This window comes from Calliphora vicina, chromosome 5 (assembly GCF_958450345.1).
Source record: "Calliphora vicina chromosome 5, idCalVici1.1, whole genome shotgun sequence".
Taxonomy (NCBI): domain Eukaryota; kingdom Metazoa; phylum Arthropoda; class Insecta; order Diptera; family Calliphoridae; genus Calliphora; species Calliphora vicina.
In genome coordinates, this window is record NC_088784.1 from 45,954,893 (window position 1) to 45,975,695 (window position 20,803).

At 29.1% G+C, this 20,803-nt stretch overlaps 1 protein-coding gene across 3 annotated transcripts in view; it reads right to left on the bottom strand.

The window, feature by feature from the left end:
* Nucleotides 1-20,369, bottom strand: part of bdg (bedraggled) — a 99,891-nt gene extending 79,522 nt beyond the window's left edge. For 2 of the 3 annotated variants that reach the window (XM_065511002.1, XM_065511000.1), the window contains exon 1: nt 19,799-20,368. The gene's annotated coding sequence lies outside the window, so the exon portion shown is untranslated. Of the gene's footprint in view, nt 1-19,798 lie in introns of all 3 variants that reach the window. The other variant, XM_065511004.1, reaches the window with a different exon arrangement.
* Between the last annotated feature and the right edge of the window lie 434 nt (nt 20,370-20,803).

The window sequence follows — 20,803 nt, forward strand, 5'->3', positions numbered from 1 at the left end:
GAAATTGTTCGATTAATCGAACAATTTCTTACGAATAATTATTCGAAGAATTTAAAAATGGCCATTTTCGAATAACGAATAATTCGAACAGTTTTTTGTAGAATTTTTCATAATTCTAAATTTAAATAAGTTATTATGACTTACAAAAATTGTATTTTTTTTGATATTCTACAAATAACTAAAGATAAAGGGAGTCTTTCGATCACTGTAGATGAGTGGTCAGATAGCTCCTTCTATAAATATATAAATACATATTACAGCAAAATGTTTAATTTAGGACTTGAATCAATGAAAATAAAAGGTACGGAATAAAATATTTGTTATTTAGTAAAAAAGCTGAATGATTTTAGTATTGATTTCGAAACAGAAATTTTAGGGTCTAAATATGACAGGGTGGCCATGGTGTGGATATGCTGGCGGAATATTAGCAGAATCGCAATTAATGATCAAAATATTACCTTAGATTGAAGTGGTGTTGAAAGTGGTATTGAGGATGACATAATGATTACGTTGAAATTTACGAATACCTTGATCTTAAAATATATATAAGTGAAGTTATTAACCGTGTATTTAATAAATCTAATGATAAACACAACATATTGCACACTTACGAGTTGTTGCAAGAAAAACATGGAGTTCGTCTTATACATGATGTTAAATATCGTTGGACATCTTTGCCTAATATGGTAATAAACTTTTTGCGTATTTATAAATGCGACAATCATGCACTGTCTGACTTCAAATTAGCCACGTTCACTGATTCGGCAAAGTTGATAGAGCTTGAGAGTATAATACAATTTGTTATAAATAATTTAGAAAAAGTGAAAAATTCATTTACTAAAGAATTAGTTACTCACTTTAAAACCCGAGTTAATATACATATATTGTAGTATCTACACAAATTTTGCTCTAAATAAGTTTTATATATACGGAAGTCACATCAAGTAATTTTATGAAGATCGGTTCATAATTAGTCATAGCTGACATATGAGGTCAACTTTCGAAAATCGTTCACGAAAATAAATTATTGAAAGTAAAAAAAAAGGTTTACTCAGTGTAGGTTATTATATGTTCGGGCTTGGCCGACCATACTTTCTACTTGTTTTAACCCAGATATGCCGACTGTACTACATGTAGTAATGTAGTTCTTGTTTACAGGATACGTCACGTTTATCAAAATACCATTTTTATACCCTTCACCATGAGTGGCACGGGTATATATAACTTTTTCATTTGCGACCCCACAAAGTATATGGGGCATTTCATGTCAAGTGAACCAACTTTTGAAATCGATGTCTTCCGATCGGGATGAAATTTGCACCAAGGTTAGCTCTATTGGATAGTAACTCAGACACAATTTTTCAACAACATCGGTCGAGAACTCTCTGAGTTATAGGGGGTAAAATTTTGACAATTTGGTCAAACAGGGGTTTTTTCTTATCCATGGTCCATCGGTCGAGAACTCTCTGAGTTATAGGGGGTAAAATTTTGACAATTTGGTCAAACAGGGGTTTTTTCTTATCCATGTAACTTATTACCTATTGTTCTTAGCAAAATGTGTCACAAATAGTATAGATAGCTATTTCTTCGATCTTTCGAAAAAAAATATTTAAAAAAAAAAATAAAAAATTTTTAATATTTTTTTTCCGAAATCAAAAACTTTTTTGACTTTTTTTTAAAATGGGCCCTTTTTTTTTTTTTTTTTTTTTTCTTAAAATAAAGTTTAGATATTTTCCTTGAACACCTATTTGGTCGCTTAGTGGGATGCGAGTGGGATATCTATCAAAATAAATATTTTGTAACTCAAAACATAAAATTTTTGACTTTTTTTGCAAAATCAAAAACTTTGTTGACTTTTTTTTTTCAAAATGGACCCTTTTTTAATATTTTTTTTTAGGTCAAACAAAAGCTTAGATATTATCCTTGAAGACCCTTTTGGTCGCTTAGTGGGATGCGAGTGGGATATCTATCAAAATAAATATTTTGTAACGCAAGACATACAATTTTTTAATTTTTTTTTGCAAAATCAAAATTTTTTTCCAATATGGGCCCTTTTTTAATTTTTTTTTTTGCTCAAAAGAAAGCCTAGGTCCATTCCTTTAAGATATTTTTAGTCCCTTAGTGGGATGCGAGTGGGATATCTATCAAAATAAATATTTTGTAACAATTTTTTAATTTTTTTTTGCAAAATCGAAATTTTTTTCCAATATGGGACTTTTTTTTAAAAATTTTTTTTTGCTCAAAAGAAAGCTTAGGTCTTTTCCTTTAAGACCTATTTTGTCACTTAGGAAGATGTGAGTAGGATATCTATTAAAATAAAAATGTTGTAACTCAAGACATTCAATTATTGACTTTTTTTTTTGCAAATTCGAATTTTTTTTCAAAATGGGCCCTTTTTTAAAAAATTTTTTTTAGTCAAAAGAAAGCTTAGGTCCATTCCTTTAAGATATTTTAGGTCCCTTAGTGGGATACGAGTGGGATATCTATCAAAATAAATATTTTGTAACTCAAGATATACAATTTTTGATTTTTTGGCAAAATCAAAAACTTTTTTGACTTTTTTTTAAAATGGGCCCTTTTTGTAATTTTTTTTTTTTGCTATAAAGAAAGCTTAGGCCTATTCCTTTAAGATGGTTTTGATCGCTTAGTGGGATGCGAGTGGGATATATATCAAAATAAATGTTTTGTAACTCAAGACATACAATTTTTGTGTTAAAACATTTATTTTGATAGATATCCCACTCGCATCCCACTAAGGGACTAAAAATATCTTAAAGGAATGGACCTAGGCTTTCTTTTGAGCAAAAAAAAAAATTAAAAAAGGGCCCATATTGGAAAAAAATTTTGATTTTGCAAAAAAAAATTAAAAAATTGTATGTCTTGCGTTACAAAATATTTATTTTGATAGATATCCCACTCGCATCCCACTAAGGGACTAAAAATATCTTAAAGGAATGGACCTAAGCTTTCTTTTGACTACAAAAAAAATTTTAAAAAAAGGGCCCATTTGGAAAAAAAATCGTACTTGCAAAAAAAAAAGTCAAAAATTGTAAGTCTTGAGTTAAAAAATATTTATTTTGATAGATATCCCACTCGCATCCCACTAAGCGACCAAAAGGGTCTTCAAGGATAATATCTAAGCTTTTGTTTGACCTAAAAAAAAAGATTAAAAAAGGGTCCATTTTGAAAAAAAAAGTCAACAAAGTTTTTGATTTTGCAAAAAAAGTCAAAAATGTTATGTTTTGAGTTACAAAATATTTATTTTGATAGATATCCCACTCGCATCCCACTAAGCGACCAAGTAGGTGTTCAAGGAAAATATCTAAACTTTATTTTAAGAAAAAAAAAAAAAAAAAAAAAAAAAAAGGACCCATTTTAAAAAAAGTCAAAAAAGTTTTTGATTTCGGAAAAAAAATATTAAAAATTTTTTATTTTTTTTTTTAAATATTTTTTTCGAAAGATCGAAGAAATAGCTATCTATACTATTTGGGACACATTTTGCTAAGAACAATAGGTAATAAGTTACATGGATAAGAAAAAACCCCTGTTTGACCAAATTGTCAAAATTTTACCCCCTATAACTCAGAGAGTTCTCGACCGATGTTGTTGAAAAATTGTGTCTGAGTTACTATCCAATAGAGCTAACCTTGGTGCAAATTTCATCCCGATCGGAAGACATCGATTTCAAAAGTTGGTTCACTTGACATGAAATGCCCCATATATATATTCTGAATCGTTATAGATAGCGGAGTCGATATAGCGATGTCCGTCTGTGTGTTGAAATCAACTTTCTGAAGCCCCCAAATACCTTACACGAATGATACATCAATATCTCCGAAATTCTTCCGGCTCTGTTGCTATTTAAAATCGAGAAAATCGGTCCACAAATGGCTGAGATATAAGGAAAAAACCAGGACAACCTCGATTTTTGATCCATATCTGGATTACTAAATCATTATTATAGACAATATGGATATCTAATGATAGATATTTCAAAGACCTGTGCAACTTACTATGTTCTTATATACGTCGTTGCACAGGTCGGACATCGCTAATTATGAACCGATCTTCATAAAATTACTTGATGTGACTTCCGTATATATAAAACTTATTTAGAGCAAAATTTGTGTAGATACTAGGGTATTATTTGAATAATTTAATTTTGTTAAAAAAAAGTAATGAATAAAGTAATTGATGTTGGTTTTTTAATATTTTATAGTTAAAGAAAAACAAAAAATCACATTTAAGTTAACAATTCAAGTATTGATAATGTTAAAAAACATTCGAAAACAAAGTCCATCATTAAGTTTTCATCAGAAATATTCTGATCAGATTCCCTACCGAACAATCTACAAAATAATTGACTATCAAACCCTTTACTTTTCATTTTAGAGCTATGCTTTAAAAAATTTGAGCTAGTTGGACATGTTCCTGAATACAAGTACAATATATGTATATTAACTCGGGTTTTAAAGTGAGTAACTAATTCTTTAGTAAATGAATTTTTCACTTTTTCTAAATTATTTATAACAAATTGTATTATACTCTCAAGCTCTATCAACTTTGCCGAATCAGTGAACGTGGCAAATTTGAAGTCAGACAGTGCATGATTGTCGCATTTATAAATACGCAAAAAGTTTATTACCATATTAGGCAAAGATGTCCAACGATATTTAACATCATGTATAAGACGAACTCCATGTTTTTCTTGCAACAACTCGTAAGTGTGCAATATGTTGTGTTTATCATTAGATTTATTAAATACACGGTTAATAACTTCACTTATATATATTTTAAGATCAAGGTATTCGTAAATTTCAGGGTAATCATTATGTAATCAACACCACTTCAATCTAAGGTAATATTTTGATCATTAATTGCGATTCTGCTAATATTCCGCCAGCATATCCACACCATGGCCGCCCTGTCATGTTTAGACCCTAAAATTTCTGTTTCGAAATCAATTCTAAAATCATTCAGCTTTTTTACTAAATAACAAATATTTTATTCCGTACCTTTTATTTTCATTGATTCAAGTCCTAAATTAAACATTTTGCTGTAATATGTATTTATATATTTATAGAAGGAGCTATCTGACCACTCATCTACAGTGATCGAAAGACTCCCTTTATCTTTAGTTATTTGTAGAATATCAAAAAAAATACAATTTTTGTAAGTCATAATAACTTATTTAAATTTAGAATTATGAAAAATTCTACAAAAAACTGTTCGAATTATTCGTTATTCGAAAATGGCCATTTTTAAATTCTTCGAATAATTATTCGTAAGAAATTGTTCGATTAATCGAACAATTTCCTCCCCATGGTGGTGTAGGGTATAAATATTACATTCATTTATATTGTTGTGCTAAATAATATAACCTTAAATAGTATCAGCTCAATGTTGTAAAATAATTGAATATCGACAGCATTACTTGAGAAAATTAACATCTTGTAAACAAAACAATCTAAAATGTTGTCAAAAAGAGAACTACATAATTTTAAGTTAAATTCTTAAAACAAGCTAAATTCTGTGAGCAAACGTTTCTTATGATATTAAACGCCAACCTATATTAAAACTCGTTTTCCGTCGGGATAAACTGTTATACGTGGAATCGTATCGTACGTGAAATTTTGATTATTTCGGTAACGTTATTTTAATAATAATAACGACAAATTAAAAAGAACTTGCCAAAAATATTTTATTATTGATTTTAATTTCTGTAAATTTCAATAAACTCTATTGTAGAAAAGATAACGACAAATTAAAAAGAACTTGCCAAAAATATTTTATTATTGATTTTAATTTTTGTAAATTTCAATAAACTCTATTGTAGAAAAGAATTTATTTTCATAATCTTACAATTATTTATATAATAACGGTAACGTTTTTTAGAGGTAACGGATTTTTTTAGCGATATGGGTAAATGCTGTTACATATTTCTTAAATAGTCTTTTAGAGATAACGAAGTCGAGCTGAAAAAATATTTTAGTGGTTACGGTAGCCAGTCCACTTTCCACTGAGAGGCAAACATATTACAAATGTGGCAATTGCCAAAAAATTATCTTCTTTCATCCTCCCAACAAATCCAAATTTGGAATTTCGGAAAAGTTGCAAAATTCTTGTCAAAACTCACTCTGTTAAATATTATGAACCCTGATTCTTATAGCCTATCTATAAATTGCATCATATTCCATACTCCTAAATTTTTCCGTTTTCCTAGAATCCGGATTCATCCTCCCAAAAATTCTTATCAAAACTCGCCCTATTAAATATTATGACCACTGATTACACTGTGCAACTACCAAAATCGGATTGGGATGAAACCAAAAGCTAATGAAAGCTTACGTTTTCCATAACAAAACACTCAAGGCTTTTTTTAGTTCAGCGCTTGATTTTTTTTGTTGTGGTATCTTACTTTTTTTGGGGTCGGGGAATCCATTTTTGATATTTGTAAGAAAGTATGGTCGGTCAAGCCCGAACATATACACTAAATAAAAGAGCAAAAGCATTTTTTTTTAAATTTCAATAAATTATATATGGGGGCTATGATCAATTATGGACCGATCATCATGAAATTAGGTAGTGTGATTTATGTCTATATGAAAGTTTACTATGTTCAATTTTGTAAGTATACCAAAATTTTTAAGCGATTTATGCACGTTAAAGAGATTTTCGGAAGCGGGTCTATAAAGGAGCTATGACTAATTATGGACCGATCGTAACAAAATTTGGTGACATGAATTTTGTATATATAAAACTTATTTGGAGCGCAATTTGTGGAGATACATTTATAAATTAAACATTTATGACCGATAAAGTCCAATTTCGCAAGGACATTTGCATGGGGGCTAGGTGAAATAATGAACCGATTTCAGCCAGTTTCAATAGGCTTGGTACTTGGGCCGAAAAATTAATATGTACCAAATTTGATCGAAATATCTTCAAATTGCGGTGTTTTAATATTTTATTGTTAAAGAAAAACATAAAATAACGTTAAAGTTAAAGTCCATCATTAAATTTTCAACAGAAATATTCTGATCAGATTAACTCCCGAACAATCTACAAAACAAGCAAACCCTTTAGTTTCCGTTTTGGAGCTATGCTTTAACGGAATGACTAACTTATATATACCCTTGCCAGTCATGGTGATGGGTATAAAAAATTAAAAACTAAAAATTTTTTTTTAAATTAAAAAAAAAAATTTAAAAAACAATTTCGAAAAAACAACTGGAAAAAAATTTAAATTTTGTTTACCTAAAAATATTTAAAATTTTTATTTTAAAGTATAATTAGGTGAAGGGTATACATATAAGATTTGGCACAGCCGAATATAGCTCTCTTACTTGTTTTTGTTCACATACTTAGTACACACCAATACCTCATGGGAGATTGTGTGATCGTATTATTTTTTGCTACTATTTTTGAGTTATTGAATTTTTAATTTGTGATATTTTCAAATTGCCCATATTCAGTCATTATGGTCATATCTCGTTTTTTTTTTTGGAATTTATATTTATGAAGAGTAGCTTTATTGTTATACGCATGAATGTTTCATTATTGCGTTTTAGTTTTGTTGTTCTGACCCCAATGTCCCTTAAAAAACACTTTTTTCAATAAATTTTTAAAAAACTATATTTGCAATGTTTTTTATTTCTCATTTGCTTCCAAAATAATATAAAAGTACTTTTAAAATGATCAAGCTCAAGCAGTCGGCATATCTGAGTTAAATTGCACACATGTGATTAAAGCGTATACCAAATTGTTATGTTAATTCACATTTTTTGCGAGTAAATGAAAATTGTGTATTTACAATCGTTTTCAAAACTGTTCATATATATGCTATATATTATATATTGTCTTCACAGTTACAAGCTAGCAAACCAATACATAATATTCGGAGTTGTTATAGAATCCAATCATTGTCGGAATCGGTATTGAAAATGACGAAAAAGGTACATTTGATTTATGAAATCCAATGTAATTTTTTGTTAAATCGATAAAGAATTTAATTCTACATCGAATATAAAACCGATAACTTTCGATTTCACGAGTCGTTTTCAAAACCCATTCCGACAATGATTGGATTCTATAACAACTCCGAATATTATGTATTGGTTTGCTAGCTTGTAACAGTGAAGACAATACATAATAATATAGCATATTTATATATAACGCCACATGTTGTAAGGTTCTTGGGATGTACATTCCGTAAATTGGTGAATTTTAGGCTATTGATGTTCTTGTACAGACTTATTTTCACTTCGATACCACGTAGCCTACGAGATAACATTTGCTTTTCAAGGTCTACTAGGAATGCACAAATTATACTTCCTCGTATTTCTACTCCTATTTTTGAACGTTCATTCCTAGTAAGAGTATCTCGTCTTTGGAATAGACTGCCAAGAAATTTAAGAAATTTTGCCGATTCAAGTAATGTTTTTAGAAAAAAACTTTTTTTGCATATTTGTGAAAATGTTTAGTTTTTAAGTATTTTCATAAATAATATAATTATTTCTTTTGAATTGAATTATACAGTTTTTCGCTAACAAATAGCTAAATAGCTTATATTTATATACCTTTTATATCTCTTTTTTGCTGGGGGCCATAGTTTTTAATTTAAGTATGTTTTGTAATCATAAATAATTTGTAATTATTTACTATTAGTATTAATATGAGTGTATTAGTATTAATATTAATATTATTGGCCAAATGTGGCCAATATTACAATAATACAATATTACAATAAATGAAATGAAAATGATAGGATTCTATGACTACCCCGATTAAAACCATTTTGTACAGCTGCGGTCAAAATAATAGCACCACGACATTCATATTGTTATATAATAATATTACGTAAAAACTGTTAAATTACTTTTTGTTATTTTTGTATAAATTTATACTTCATTCAATGAACTTTCAAACCTTAAAAATAATTTTGAAAATTATATTCAAATTTTAAAGAAAAACTATATAATATATAAATATGTACCTAAGAAATTCATCAGTCAAAAAATAGCACCAAGATAGAAAGCGATTAAAATAAACAAAAATTAACCAGAACAAAATTTAATTTAGTAACAATTATTATGGTTTGTAACGTTCTTAACACGTTATTATTAAAAGTAAAATATTGCTGCGTTTTCTTTTCATATTTATTGCAAAAAAAGAGACCGACCACCTCCTACCCATAAAGATTGTAAAATTTTTAAAATTTTGTATCGAACTTGTATGCCACATATATTTTTTCATTCCCCAAAATAAATTCTTAAATATTTTTGATTTCCTTTTACCCTTTTTGTGACTCTTGGCAATCTATTATCGCATCCTGTGCCACGACATTGACCTTTTAGCTTGAAACCCAAATTTATATAAATTTATCATTCCATAGATCATTTCTAAGGTCATAATTTTTTTGATTTATATCTGAGTATGATTTTATCAAGCATTTGATCATATAATATTGAATTATTTATTCCACATATTCAATATATTCTTCGAATGTTATAGTAAAAAACCACGATCAAATTATAATTTTAAAACCTGTGTGTTTGTAAGAAAAGATGAATATATTATCTTAAATTTTGGTTGAAATTGGATTCGGAGAACATTCTATAGAAGTCTGATATCAAACAATATAATTTGTTTAATTATTTGACCAAGAAGTTTTTTGGTACTTGAATGTTGAAAAATGGTAATGTCCTGGATACTGCCTTGGGGGTTATATTTGATATAATCGTTTGATATGCCAACTAACAATCGCACTCATACATCATTTGCTGATGATACTGCTATTCTAAGCATTCATGAAACCCTCAAGAAGCGTCTCGTTACTTACAAAATCACATATTTGAATTAGAAAAATGGTTAAAACAATGGAAAATTAAAGTCAACGAGCAAAAATGTACACATATAACATTTACATTGCGTAGAGAATCATGTCCCCCTATTCATATCAATAACCAAACAATAATTCAACAATCGGAAGTGAAATACCTCGGAATTCATCTCGATCATCGCCTTACATGGAAAAGTCGCATTACATGCAAATTTGACTCAAATGAAATTGAAATCAATTCAAATTAATTGGCTTATTGGCAGAAACTCTACGCTTAGTTTAGATTGTAAACTTCTACTTTAAAACATGATCATAAAACCGATATGGTGTTATGGCATACAGCTATGGGGCACGGCCTCAGCGTCAAATGTAGAAAAGAACCAAAGACGCCAAAACAAGTTTCTAAGAATAATCAGAGCTATAAAAACGCGAATATACACAAATATCTAAACGTGCCCATTGTAAGAACTGAGATCAAGAAAAATGTAGAAAAATATTTAAAAAAAAAACTTAAAATTCACCCAAACCCACTGGCCCGCAATATATTAGATAAACGCGGCCATACTCGATTAAGATAGAGGGACACAGCAGGCCTAATCCAAAGACTAGAAGGAAAACTGCCAATTTAATCAAAACAACCATGAATGCATGTTTTTTCTCGAACGTCCAAATACAATGTGACACAAAATCGAACTTTTCGAATCGGAATGGGTTGAAACCAAAAACAAATGAAAACTTACGTTTTCCATAAAAAAGCCCTTAAGACTTCTTTTTAGTTCAACGCTAGATTTTTTTTACACGCATGTGAAGTTAGTGATTTTGGAACGCTGGCTAACAAGAAAAAATCATTAAAAATTTGATAAAACAATGCCTATTTATTTTTATTATCCTGGAAAGTTGTGGTATCTTACAATCTTTGGGGTCGGGGTATCCATTTTTGATATTTATTACTACCTAAAACTCACGTTAGAGGGCGTAGAAAAAAAAGAGGGAAATAAATCAGTAACTTCTAAACGGTTTGTCCGATTTGAATTAAGACCTCACGGGCCCACCAAGGTCGCGGGCAGGGGTCCCAAAGTAGGACACTTTAGGTATGTTAAATATTTAATACAATACTATTTACAAAATACATATATATAATCTCCTCGTCACACAGTGTGGTAGATCGAAATCTAACTGGACAAAATTAATAAATCACGTTGGGTTCACTTCTCACTTATGAATCATATAAAAAATGAGTTCAAATATATAAACGATTATAAAAACCAATTTTTTTTTTCGCAATGTATTTAGGGAGTTTTTATCCATTCTTCAAAAATTTTCTTTCGTGAAAAAGTGGAAGTCATACTGGAAAAGTGAAAAAATTATATGGCGGTCGCAAGATGTTTTTGATTTACCTTGAAGTGAACAAGGATTTTCAATAAAAATTTAAAACATAAGCTTAGCAACACCTCCTCTATAGTCGTGGGAAATTTTTATTAAAATCGGATTATCGGTTTAGAACTTACAAGTTTATTTGCACCTTTTTTTATTTTTCATTTCCCCCACTGTGACCGGGTATTGTTTATTGATAATCTCCTCCATTTGCAAAGATTAATCTTTTTTGCCATTCTTTCCTTTCGAACAATCCCAAACTTAAAAGGCTTAATAAAAAGTTAGTATATTTAAACAAAAATATAAAATACGAAAGGAAAATTTTCGCGTTAATAATGGGAAGCTCGGTTTTGATTTTATACCCATGGTTTCTTCGGCAAACATTCTTAGAATTCATCGTAGATTACGATTTTGATAACCGCTTGTTCCATTTTTTTGGCTCCATACAAATTGACCCACTCTAATGTACAATATTAGAGCTGATGGCCATAGCAGCTAGTGCTCTTTAACTATAATTTAGTCTTAGAATTAAGTTCCTTAAGTATAAATAAACGAATAAATAAATAAAATAAATAAATATTGGGCCATCTAAAATGGATTACTATACATATTTTAATATCGACTATGCGATTTGAGAATGTTTGCCCTAAATTTGAATTTTACATAAACAAGTAAGAGTGTTATATTCGGCTATGCCGAATCTTATATACCCTTCACCTTTCTTGTGGATGCATTATTATTTTTTATAATTAGTATACCTATATGTATGTAGATTGCCCACTTTCAGCGTACAACACGATAAATTAAAAAGATAAGAAGTATTTTATTCCCAAAAAAACTGGGGAAAAATTACCTTTTTTTATTTTTATTTTTCAATTTCAAATGCATATAACTTGGAGTCAGTAATGATTTTTAACCAATTCTTTTTTTATTTGACACATACATTTGTTTTTAGTCAAATAAAATAGTGAAAATCAGGAAATATTTGGACCCGCTGTTATCAAAAAACTGGAGTAGAGTAGGTAAAAATGTTGAAAATTTAATTTTAAAATGCGAATATCTCCTAATCCATAAGAGTTAATTGATATCTAAGACAAGGTTTTTTTTAGTGCTCGACGCACACTGTGGTAAATCACAAATCTAGCTTGTAAATATCATCTATTTAACTCACCAGTTTTTACAGAAATAGAACACAAATAATTAAAATATTCACTCTTATAATTGCAGGGAAGAACAATCGGACACAGTCGAACTGTTACAACAACAACAACAACAACAAATCTAGCTGGACAAAATTAAAAATTAAATGTCTGGCAACATTCCTTCTGATCATTTAATGAGCTTCTCAATACAATAGGGAACTGTAATTCATGTTTTGTTTTTTGGTTTTTAGCTCCGATTAGGAAAAACTAAGCTTTAAAGTCGGTTGTTGTCAACAGGTACATTAAGATTTCAAAGAGAAGTGTATTTTTTGTGTGACTTTGGTTTATGATTAAAACGGCTACGGTGATTTTATTGTCATCATTTTTTTTTATATTATTATTAAGCTCTATTTCAAGGACGTATGCAACAATTTATTTATTTCCATTGTAACTATTAAAAAAAACTATTTTTTGTGAGAAGATCAGAAATTGGAAAAAATAAAATATTTCCTTTTTTCAAGTAGAGTTAAAGCTGTTTATTCCGCATAGTTCCGCTGTAAAACTATATTTGGGTTAATCTGTCAAGTGTTCGCTTTAAGGTAAATCAAAAACATCATGCGCATTTTTGCGATCGCCATACATTTTTTTTCACTTTTCCAGTATGACCTACACAAAGAAAAAATAAAATATTTCCTTTTTTCAAGTAGAGTTAAAGCTGTTTATTCCAGATAGTTCCGGTGTAAAACTATATTTGAGTTAATCTTTCAAGTGTTCACTTCAAGGTAAATCAAAAACATCTTGCGACCGCCATATAATTTTTTCACTTTTCCAGTATGACTTCCACTTTTTCACGAAAGAAAATTTTTGAAGAATGGATAAAAACTCCCTAAATACATTGCGAAAAAAAAGTTGGTTTTTATAATCGTTTATATATTTGAACTCATTTTTTATATGATTCATAAGTGAGAAGTGAACCCAACGTGATTTATTAATTTTGTCCAGTTAGATTTCGATCTACCACACTGTGTGACGAGGAGATTATATATATGTATTTTGTAAATAGTATTGTATTAAATATTTAACATACCTAAAGTGTCCTACTTTGGGACCCCTGCCCGCGACCTTGGTGGGCCCGTGAGGTCTTAATTCAAATCGGACAAACCGTTTAGAAGTTACTGATTTATTTCCCTCTTTTTTTTCTACGCCCTCTAACGTGAGTTTTAGGTAGTAATAAATATCAAAAATGGATACCCCGACCCCAAAGATTGTAAGATACCACAACTTTCCAGGATAATAAAAATAAATAGGCATTGTTTTATCAAATTTTTAATGATTTTTTCTTGTTAGCCAGCGTTCCAAAATCACTAACTTCACATGCGTGTAAAAAAAATCTAGCGTTGAACTAAAAAGAAGTCTTAAGGGCTTTTTTATGGAAAACGTAAGTTTTCATTTGTTTTTGGTTTCAACCCATTCCGATTCGAAAAGTTCGATTTTGTGTCACATTGTATTTGGACGTTCGAGAAAAAACATGCATTCATGGTTGTTTTGATTAAATTGGCAGTTTTCCTTCTAGTCTTTGGATTAGGCCTGCTGTGTCCCTCTATCTTAATCGAGTATGGCCGCGGTTATCTAATATATTGCGGGCCAGTGGGTTTGGGTGAATTTTAAGTTTTTTTTTTAAATATTTTTCTACATTTTTCTTGATCTCAGTTCTTACAATGGGCACGTTTAGATATTTGTGTATATTCGCGTTTTTATAGCTCTGATTATTCTTAGAAACTTGTTTTGGCGTCTTTGGTTCTTTTCTACATTTGACGCTGAGGCCGTGCCCCATAGCTGTATGCCATAACACCATATCGGTTTTATGATCATGTTTTAAAGTAGAAGTTTACAATCTAAACTAAGCGTAGAGTTTCTGCCAATAAGCCAATTAATTTGAATTGATTTCAAATGGAGGAGATTATCAATAAACTATACCCGGTCACAGTGGGGGAAATGAAAAATAAAAAAAGGTGCAAATAAACTTGTAAGTTCTAAACCGATAATCTGATTTTAATAAAAATTTCCCACGACTATAGAGGAGGTGTTGCTAAGCTTATGTTTTAAATTTGGATTTTCAATAAAAATTTGGCATAATTTTTAGTTTGAACTATACCCGAGACACCCCAATTTGGGGTATTGAGTCTCCGCCTTAGTGTTGAAAGTCCAAATTTAAAACTTGAGCAACACCTCCTCTATAGTCGTTGGAAATTTTATTAAAATCGGATTATCGGTTTAGAAGTTACAAATTTGTTTGCACTTTTTTTTTATTTTCCCCACTGTGACCCAAAAGCTCGGTTTTAGGTTCTCGCACAACCACGATATGAGATTTTTTAACCATCCTCGGGTGAAGTTTATTGGTAATATTCTCCATTTGCAAATATTCCTTTTTTTGCGTCTCTTTCCTTTCGGAAAAGCCGAAACATAGTCAAGTTTCTTAAAAGGCTCGATAAAATGTTATTATATTTAAACAAAAATATAAAATACGAAAGGCAAATTTTCGCGTTAAAAATGGGAAGCTCGGTTTTGATTTTAGACCCATGGTTTCTTCGGCAAAACTTCTTAGAATTCATCGTAGATTACGATTTTGATAACCGCTTTGTCGAGAAAAAAATTTACCCACTCTATTGTACATATTTACTAATATTTATGTTTATGTATATTAGAGTGCTCCAAAAAAATAAAATTACGAATTTTGAATTGTTCTATGTATTGTAGAAACATGTTGTGTAAAATATTAGGATGATAGGATAACGTTAACTGGTGGCGCAACAACGCTGAAGTTTTGAGGTGCATTTACAAGGGGAAAAACAGAAATTTTTCAGTTTTTGTAACAAATTTGCCATTAAATAATGACTTTTACAATTTAATTTAAAAGAATCTAAATGTGTACGTAATTGTCGTTATAATAAGATATAAAAGACAAAAATTGGTTAAAAAATGTTAATGTTATTAAAAAATCGCCAGGCCATTAACGTGTCTCAGACCACTAGAACAAGAAATGTACGAGCAAAATTAACATATTTTGCGAAATATTAAAATAAAAGCTAATTTTTGCTGAAAATATATCCATATTCACTTGTATATGACATTTTGTCTTAGTAGGAAATCGTTAACCTATTCGCAGGTATGACCAAAAAAAATAAATTTTTTAACGGCAGTTTCAAAACTACATTTTAAATTTTTTCAAAATTTTGTTAAACAAATTTTAGAATTTTTTGATCATCACATGGGGATTTATTAACAACATAATAGGGAATAAAAGTGTGAAAAAAGTATGTCAATACCTCCTATAGTTTTTTCGTACCTGCGATATAAATTTTGCGATTTTCGAGAAAAACTAATTTTTTGCCCATATTTTGGCGAATGAGCCCAATTTCCTTACTGTTATTAATTTTAAGTAAAATCTGTTCAGAATATAATAGACCAGGTAATTTTAAATATAGTCTGAAAGTTTTCTAAAAATCTGAAAACGTTAACGCTTAAATCGTGAAGGTCAAAGGTCAAATTTTTCAATTAAATTCTGAATATTTTGTGATTAAGAACTAATTTTCATAATATTGTAAATGGTGAAATCTTGAAGTATAAAAACATGACGTTTCCAATAAATTTTTTTGGATACTTTTTTAGCATTTTGATTATATTTTTAAACAAACTTGGTTACAAAAATTTTGAGGTTGTGGCAACACTGTCCATAGAGAAACATAGAGCGGAAACTAGAAAAAAACTCAAATACAAAAATTACTCTCTATGATTTAACCCTCCTTGTTGATGCAGGCAAACAAATTTTTATTACAAATTGTTTTAAACACCCAAAGTTTTAAGCTATTTTTTGATAAAATTATATTTTTACTGCAATTTTATTTTTATTATTCTTTTATATACATATGTATGTACATTGAATTTAAATTAATAATTTTAAAATTATCAAATATTTAATTAAAAAAATTGATTTACATTTTTTGGTTGAAATTTAATGAATAAACCAATAATTAAAACAAGTATTATATATTTGTTAACATATTTATACTCAATTCCATTTGACTGAGAGTTATTTATTATTAATATTATTATATTAGTTATTTAATATTCCATTCCTGACTACTAAAAACTAGAAATTTTAATGCTGTGTATACTTTATAGGACATTTTATGTTTTATTCACATATATGTCGGTTAACCGGTTTAACCGGTTTTTTCGAAGTCGGTTAACCGAAAAACCGGTTTTCTAAAAAATTACAATTTTCGGTTAACCGAAGTGTTTTTTATAAACACTACATATAATGTAATTTACAGCCCATTTATGAATAATAATTCCCCGGGAGTTTTTTCCCTTTTCTCATTTTTCCTATTCAAATTCAATGGGAAAAAACTCACGGGGAACAAACTCCCGGGGAACAAACTCCCGCGGAATATGTTATTCATAATTGGGCTGTTAATGTATTTTAAATGACTGATAAAATAATTATAAAAATTTAGTTATTTAATATTCCATTTATTTTATTTCAGTATTTTTCACTTTATTTTGTTCGGTGGGTTATAATATTTTTCCATATTTGAAATCTAGAGAAAATTTCCTTTTCATTAATACCAATAACTTACATCAAAACCCAGTGGTTAATTTATCGCCCCTTTTAATATATCTTTGCCCCTATGTGCAGCGTTACAAAATTACTAACTTCAAATGCGTGTAAAAAAAATCTAGAGCTGAACTAAAAAAGCCTTGAGGGTTTTGTTATGGAAAACGTAAGCTTTCATTTGCTTTTGGTTTCATCCCATTCCGATTTTGGTTGTTGCACAGTGTTATCTATCCGAATCACACATTTTGCAGTAAAATGGCATCGAATTGTTAGGACATATTTTTGCATATTTTATTGATAATGCATATTTTGTTATATTTAACTTCAAATATGTGTGTATATTATCCAAATTTGTAATATTTTTTTTCGTCAATGCGCAACATATGGGGTGAATTCCAAAATGTATGTATGCAATGCAACCTTAAAAAGTCCAGCGATTCTTAACGCAACCGTGTAAACTTCAAAACTTTTTCATATCGCAAAATGTATGAAAAAGTAACAACAGGCATTATAAGTTTTTTTAAATTTTAACTACGTGTTTGCATGCTTTGTCTTGATAAAGATATGACTGCATTGCATACATACATACATTTTGGAATTCACCCATAGTCTGGAAAAAATGTTTTTTGTCGAATTTGTTATAGAAATAGCATTAAATGTTATCGACTAACATCTTTCAACATCAAGAAACTTACATTAAGGCCCTAATTTTGTAAATCACGCCACCAAAGTGATGTTTATATGGAAAGCAAAAACAAAATTTCAAAAATTTTAAAAAATTGTTTTTGTTTATATACAAAATTTTCAAATTATGAAAGGCAAACCAACGCTTGAATTTTGGTGCGTTTGTACTGTTAAGAATATGTACATATATAAAACAAAAACAAATTTTTCAAATTTTGTTTTTGCTTTCCATATAAATATCACTTTGTGACGTGATTTACAAAATTAGGGCCTAAGTCTTCTTCATTTCTCCATCAGCAATTATCATTTTAAAACATTTAGCTTCTAAAAAGTATAGAGTTTGTTTATGAATCAAAAATTCATTAAATGTATCGAATATATTCATATTTGTTTTCATTTCAATTTCGATTTATAAGAGATTTCGTTATCGAAAGATTTTGTAACTTCTGATACACAGTTACCGCTCCTGACAGTCAATTCCCAGCATTTCTAGGAGACTGTCCTGATTTTAGATATCATTTAGGATGACAACTAGTTATATAACAAGCTTCGTGAATAGTTATTTTAACACGTGCAAGTCCTAAGCCTTTTGGATTAATTAGAGATAAATGCACTACACCATTAACGTTTAAAGTGACTACACTATAGATTACTAAGATACACTTAAATTACAATTGTCTTTAAAGTAACCAATTGACTTCTCTCTGCATTACAAATAGCAAATACGTGTCAAATGGAGTAAGCCAAGTGATTAGACATTATAAATATTTACTGTCTATAAGGGATACATTTACTCAGTATGTACCTGCTACTTTACAGCACGATCAAAATATTGCCGATTTTAAAAGGCAAGTCGCCAGATAGATGTTCTAAAGATTATGGCTTTAAACAAGTATTTATACCAAGATCTTAGAATGTGTGTGAAGATAAATTCGTATTTAACTAGTAGAGACACAATCCACATTTTTTAACATGATCCTCTAAAGAATTTTTTCAAAAATCATATTTTTTTAAAGTTAATTTTCTCAAATCCCAAAATTAGTTCAGCTATCTCACTACTAGTGTATCATTAGGGACCCCTTGGACTATCAAACCTATATAGTGTGTTACGTGTACCATTCCAAAAATGGCCATTTTTACCAATGATCCTCTAAAGAATTTTTTCAAAAATCATGTTTTTTTGAAAGTCAATTTTCTAATTTAATCTGTCAGTTTTTACCGAGATTTATTTAAGATAACTGCTAATAATAAAACATGAGATAAAAATAACATTTTTAAACGAAAAATTAGTTTTTTTTTTTGGCTTTTTTAAGTTTTTTGGAGTTTGATGTAAATTATTGTGAAATAATAGATGACATTTTAAAAGTAAAAACTTTTTTAAGTTAATTCCATCTTTAACCATTTAGTTTTATGCCATAGACACTATATTTTCGTGGTAATTCAATTCAGAATCGGCATTCACTATTTTGATAAATGATTGAAAATGTAAAATTCATGTTCAGCATTCATGTTCAGCATGCAAGAAAAAAGAATAGCATGAAGAAATTATTCCAAAAAAATTGTTGACAATTAATTATTTGAAAAGATAGAGAGAAGGTTTTGCATTCGGAAAAATTAATTGTATAAGAAATAACCAAAGTATATTTATATAAATATACTTTGGAAATAACATAAATGCTAATAAAACATTAAACAAAAATATGTTTGTTATGAAATTCACACCATAGATGAGGGCTGGTTTACTGAATATTTTACCATCGAAAAAGTCATTTTCATGAAAAATCAAAGATAGAGGGTTTTGAATATAGGTCCTCCATATATTATTTTAATTTAATGTATTTTTGGTCTACATACAAATAATAATGTTATCGGAAATTAATTTTCTTAAATTAAAATTTGAGCTACACCATGGTACGTTTATAGTTGTGACACGAAGTGTATACATATCTCCTAAACTCAGTGAGAACAGACAACTTTTTTACCGATATATGAGAGGCTGTTTTTACGTTGATCTTGAATTGTATCTAATAAAATGTTATAGATAAAAAAGTCATAAATGGATTAACATGAATAAGATTGAGATGTAAGCTTAAAAATAATATTCCATCAAACAGAAAGTTGCGTGTAAATTGTACATACCTGAATTTTAGTAAGTTTTTTTTCACACTTCTTATGGAAAACTTAAATTTGGTTTAAAGTGCTCATTGGCCTTCAAGATGGACGATGTTTAAAGTTGAAATTTCACTAACAAGTATACGTTATAGTGCATTTTATTAAAAATTACATATAATTTGGTTTCTTTTGTTACTTCAGCTTCAATGTCATCGTTATGGAAACTGACAAAAAGAGTCTATAGTAGTATATGGCCAGCAAAAAAAAAACAAATATTTCAACTTTTGTAAATACATACATACATTTATATAGATTTGTATAAATGCATCTAATTAAAAAACAAACTATATTTAACTGCGAAAAAAATGTCTTTATATTTTACGGGAAAATTAAAAAATAAACATATTAAAATTTGTTTATTACAATTCGGATATGATATTGTGGCTATACATTGTTGCTTCAACTCGGTTCACTTTCGCACTATAAAAACTAACCAACATTGTTCCATAATAATTATTCCAGAAGATTACTTCTATAATGTATTTAAAATTATTTTTTTTTGTTTTGTTTAATTGTTTACACCAACTAATTGTTTACCGAGCGTTAGTAAGAGTACGAGAACTTGAAGCAGAAAGCCACAAAAACACGATCTTTCTGTGCAAACAGTGCTGCCAGTCAGTTCAAACTTCATCCCCAATTAACGTATCTGTATCCCAGAATTCCCAAACAACATGTTTCTACAGATAATATGGAAGTCGTGACCAATTAGGGTCTCATGCATTGCACATATTGAAGGCAGCAGTCTACCAAGTACAATCTGTCAAAATTAGAATACACAGTGTGTATTCAATTAATCGGGTTTCTTGTTTAATCGGTTAATCGAGCAAATAATTAATCGAGGTTTAGATTTATTCGGTTAATAATCGGTTAATTTAAAATTATTCGATTAACCGAATAATTTCTATTTTCATTTTAAATTGAAAATACAACAACGAATTTTGTGTACATAAACATAAAAAACAGCAAATAAGG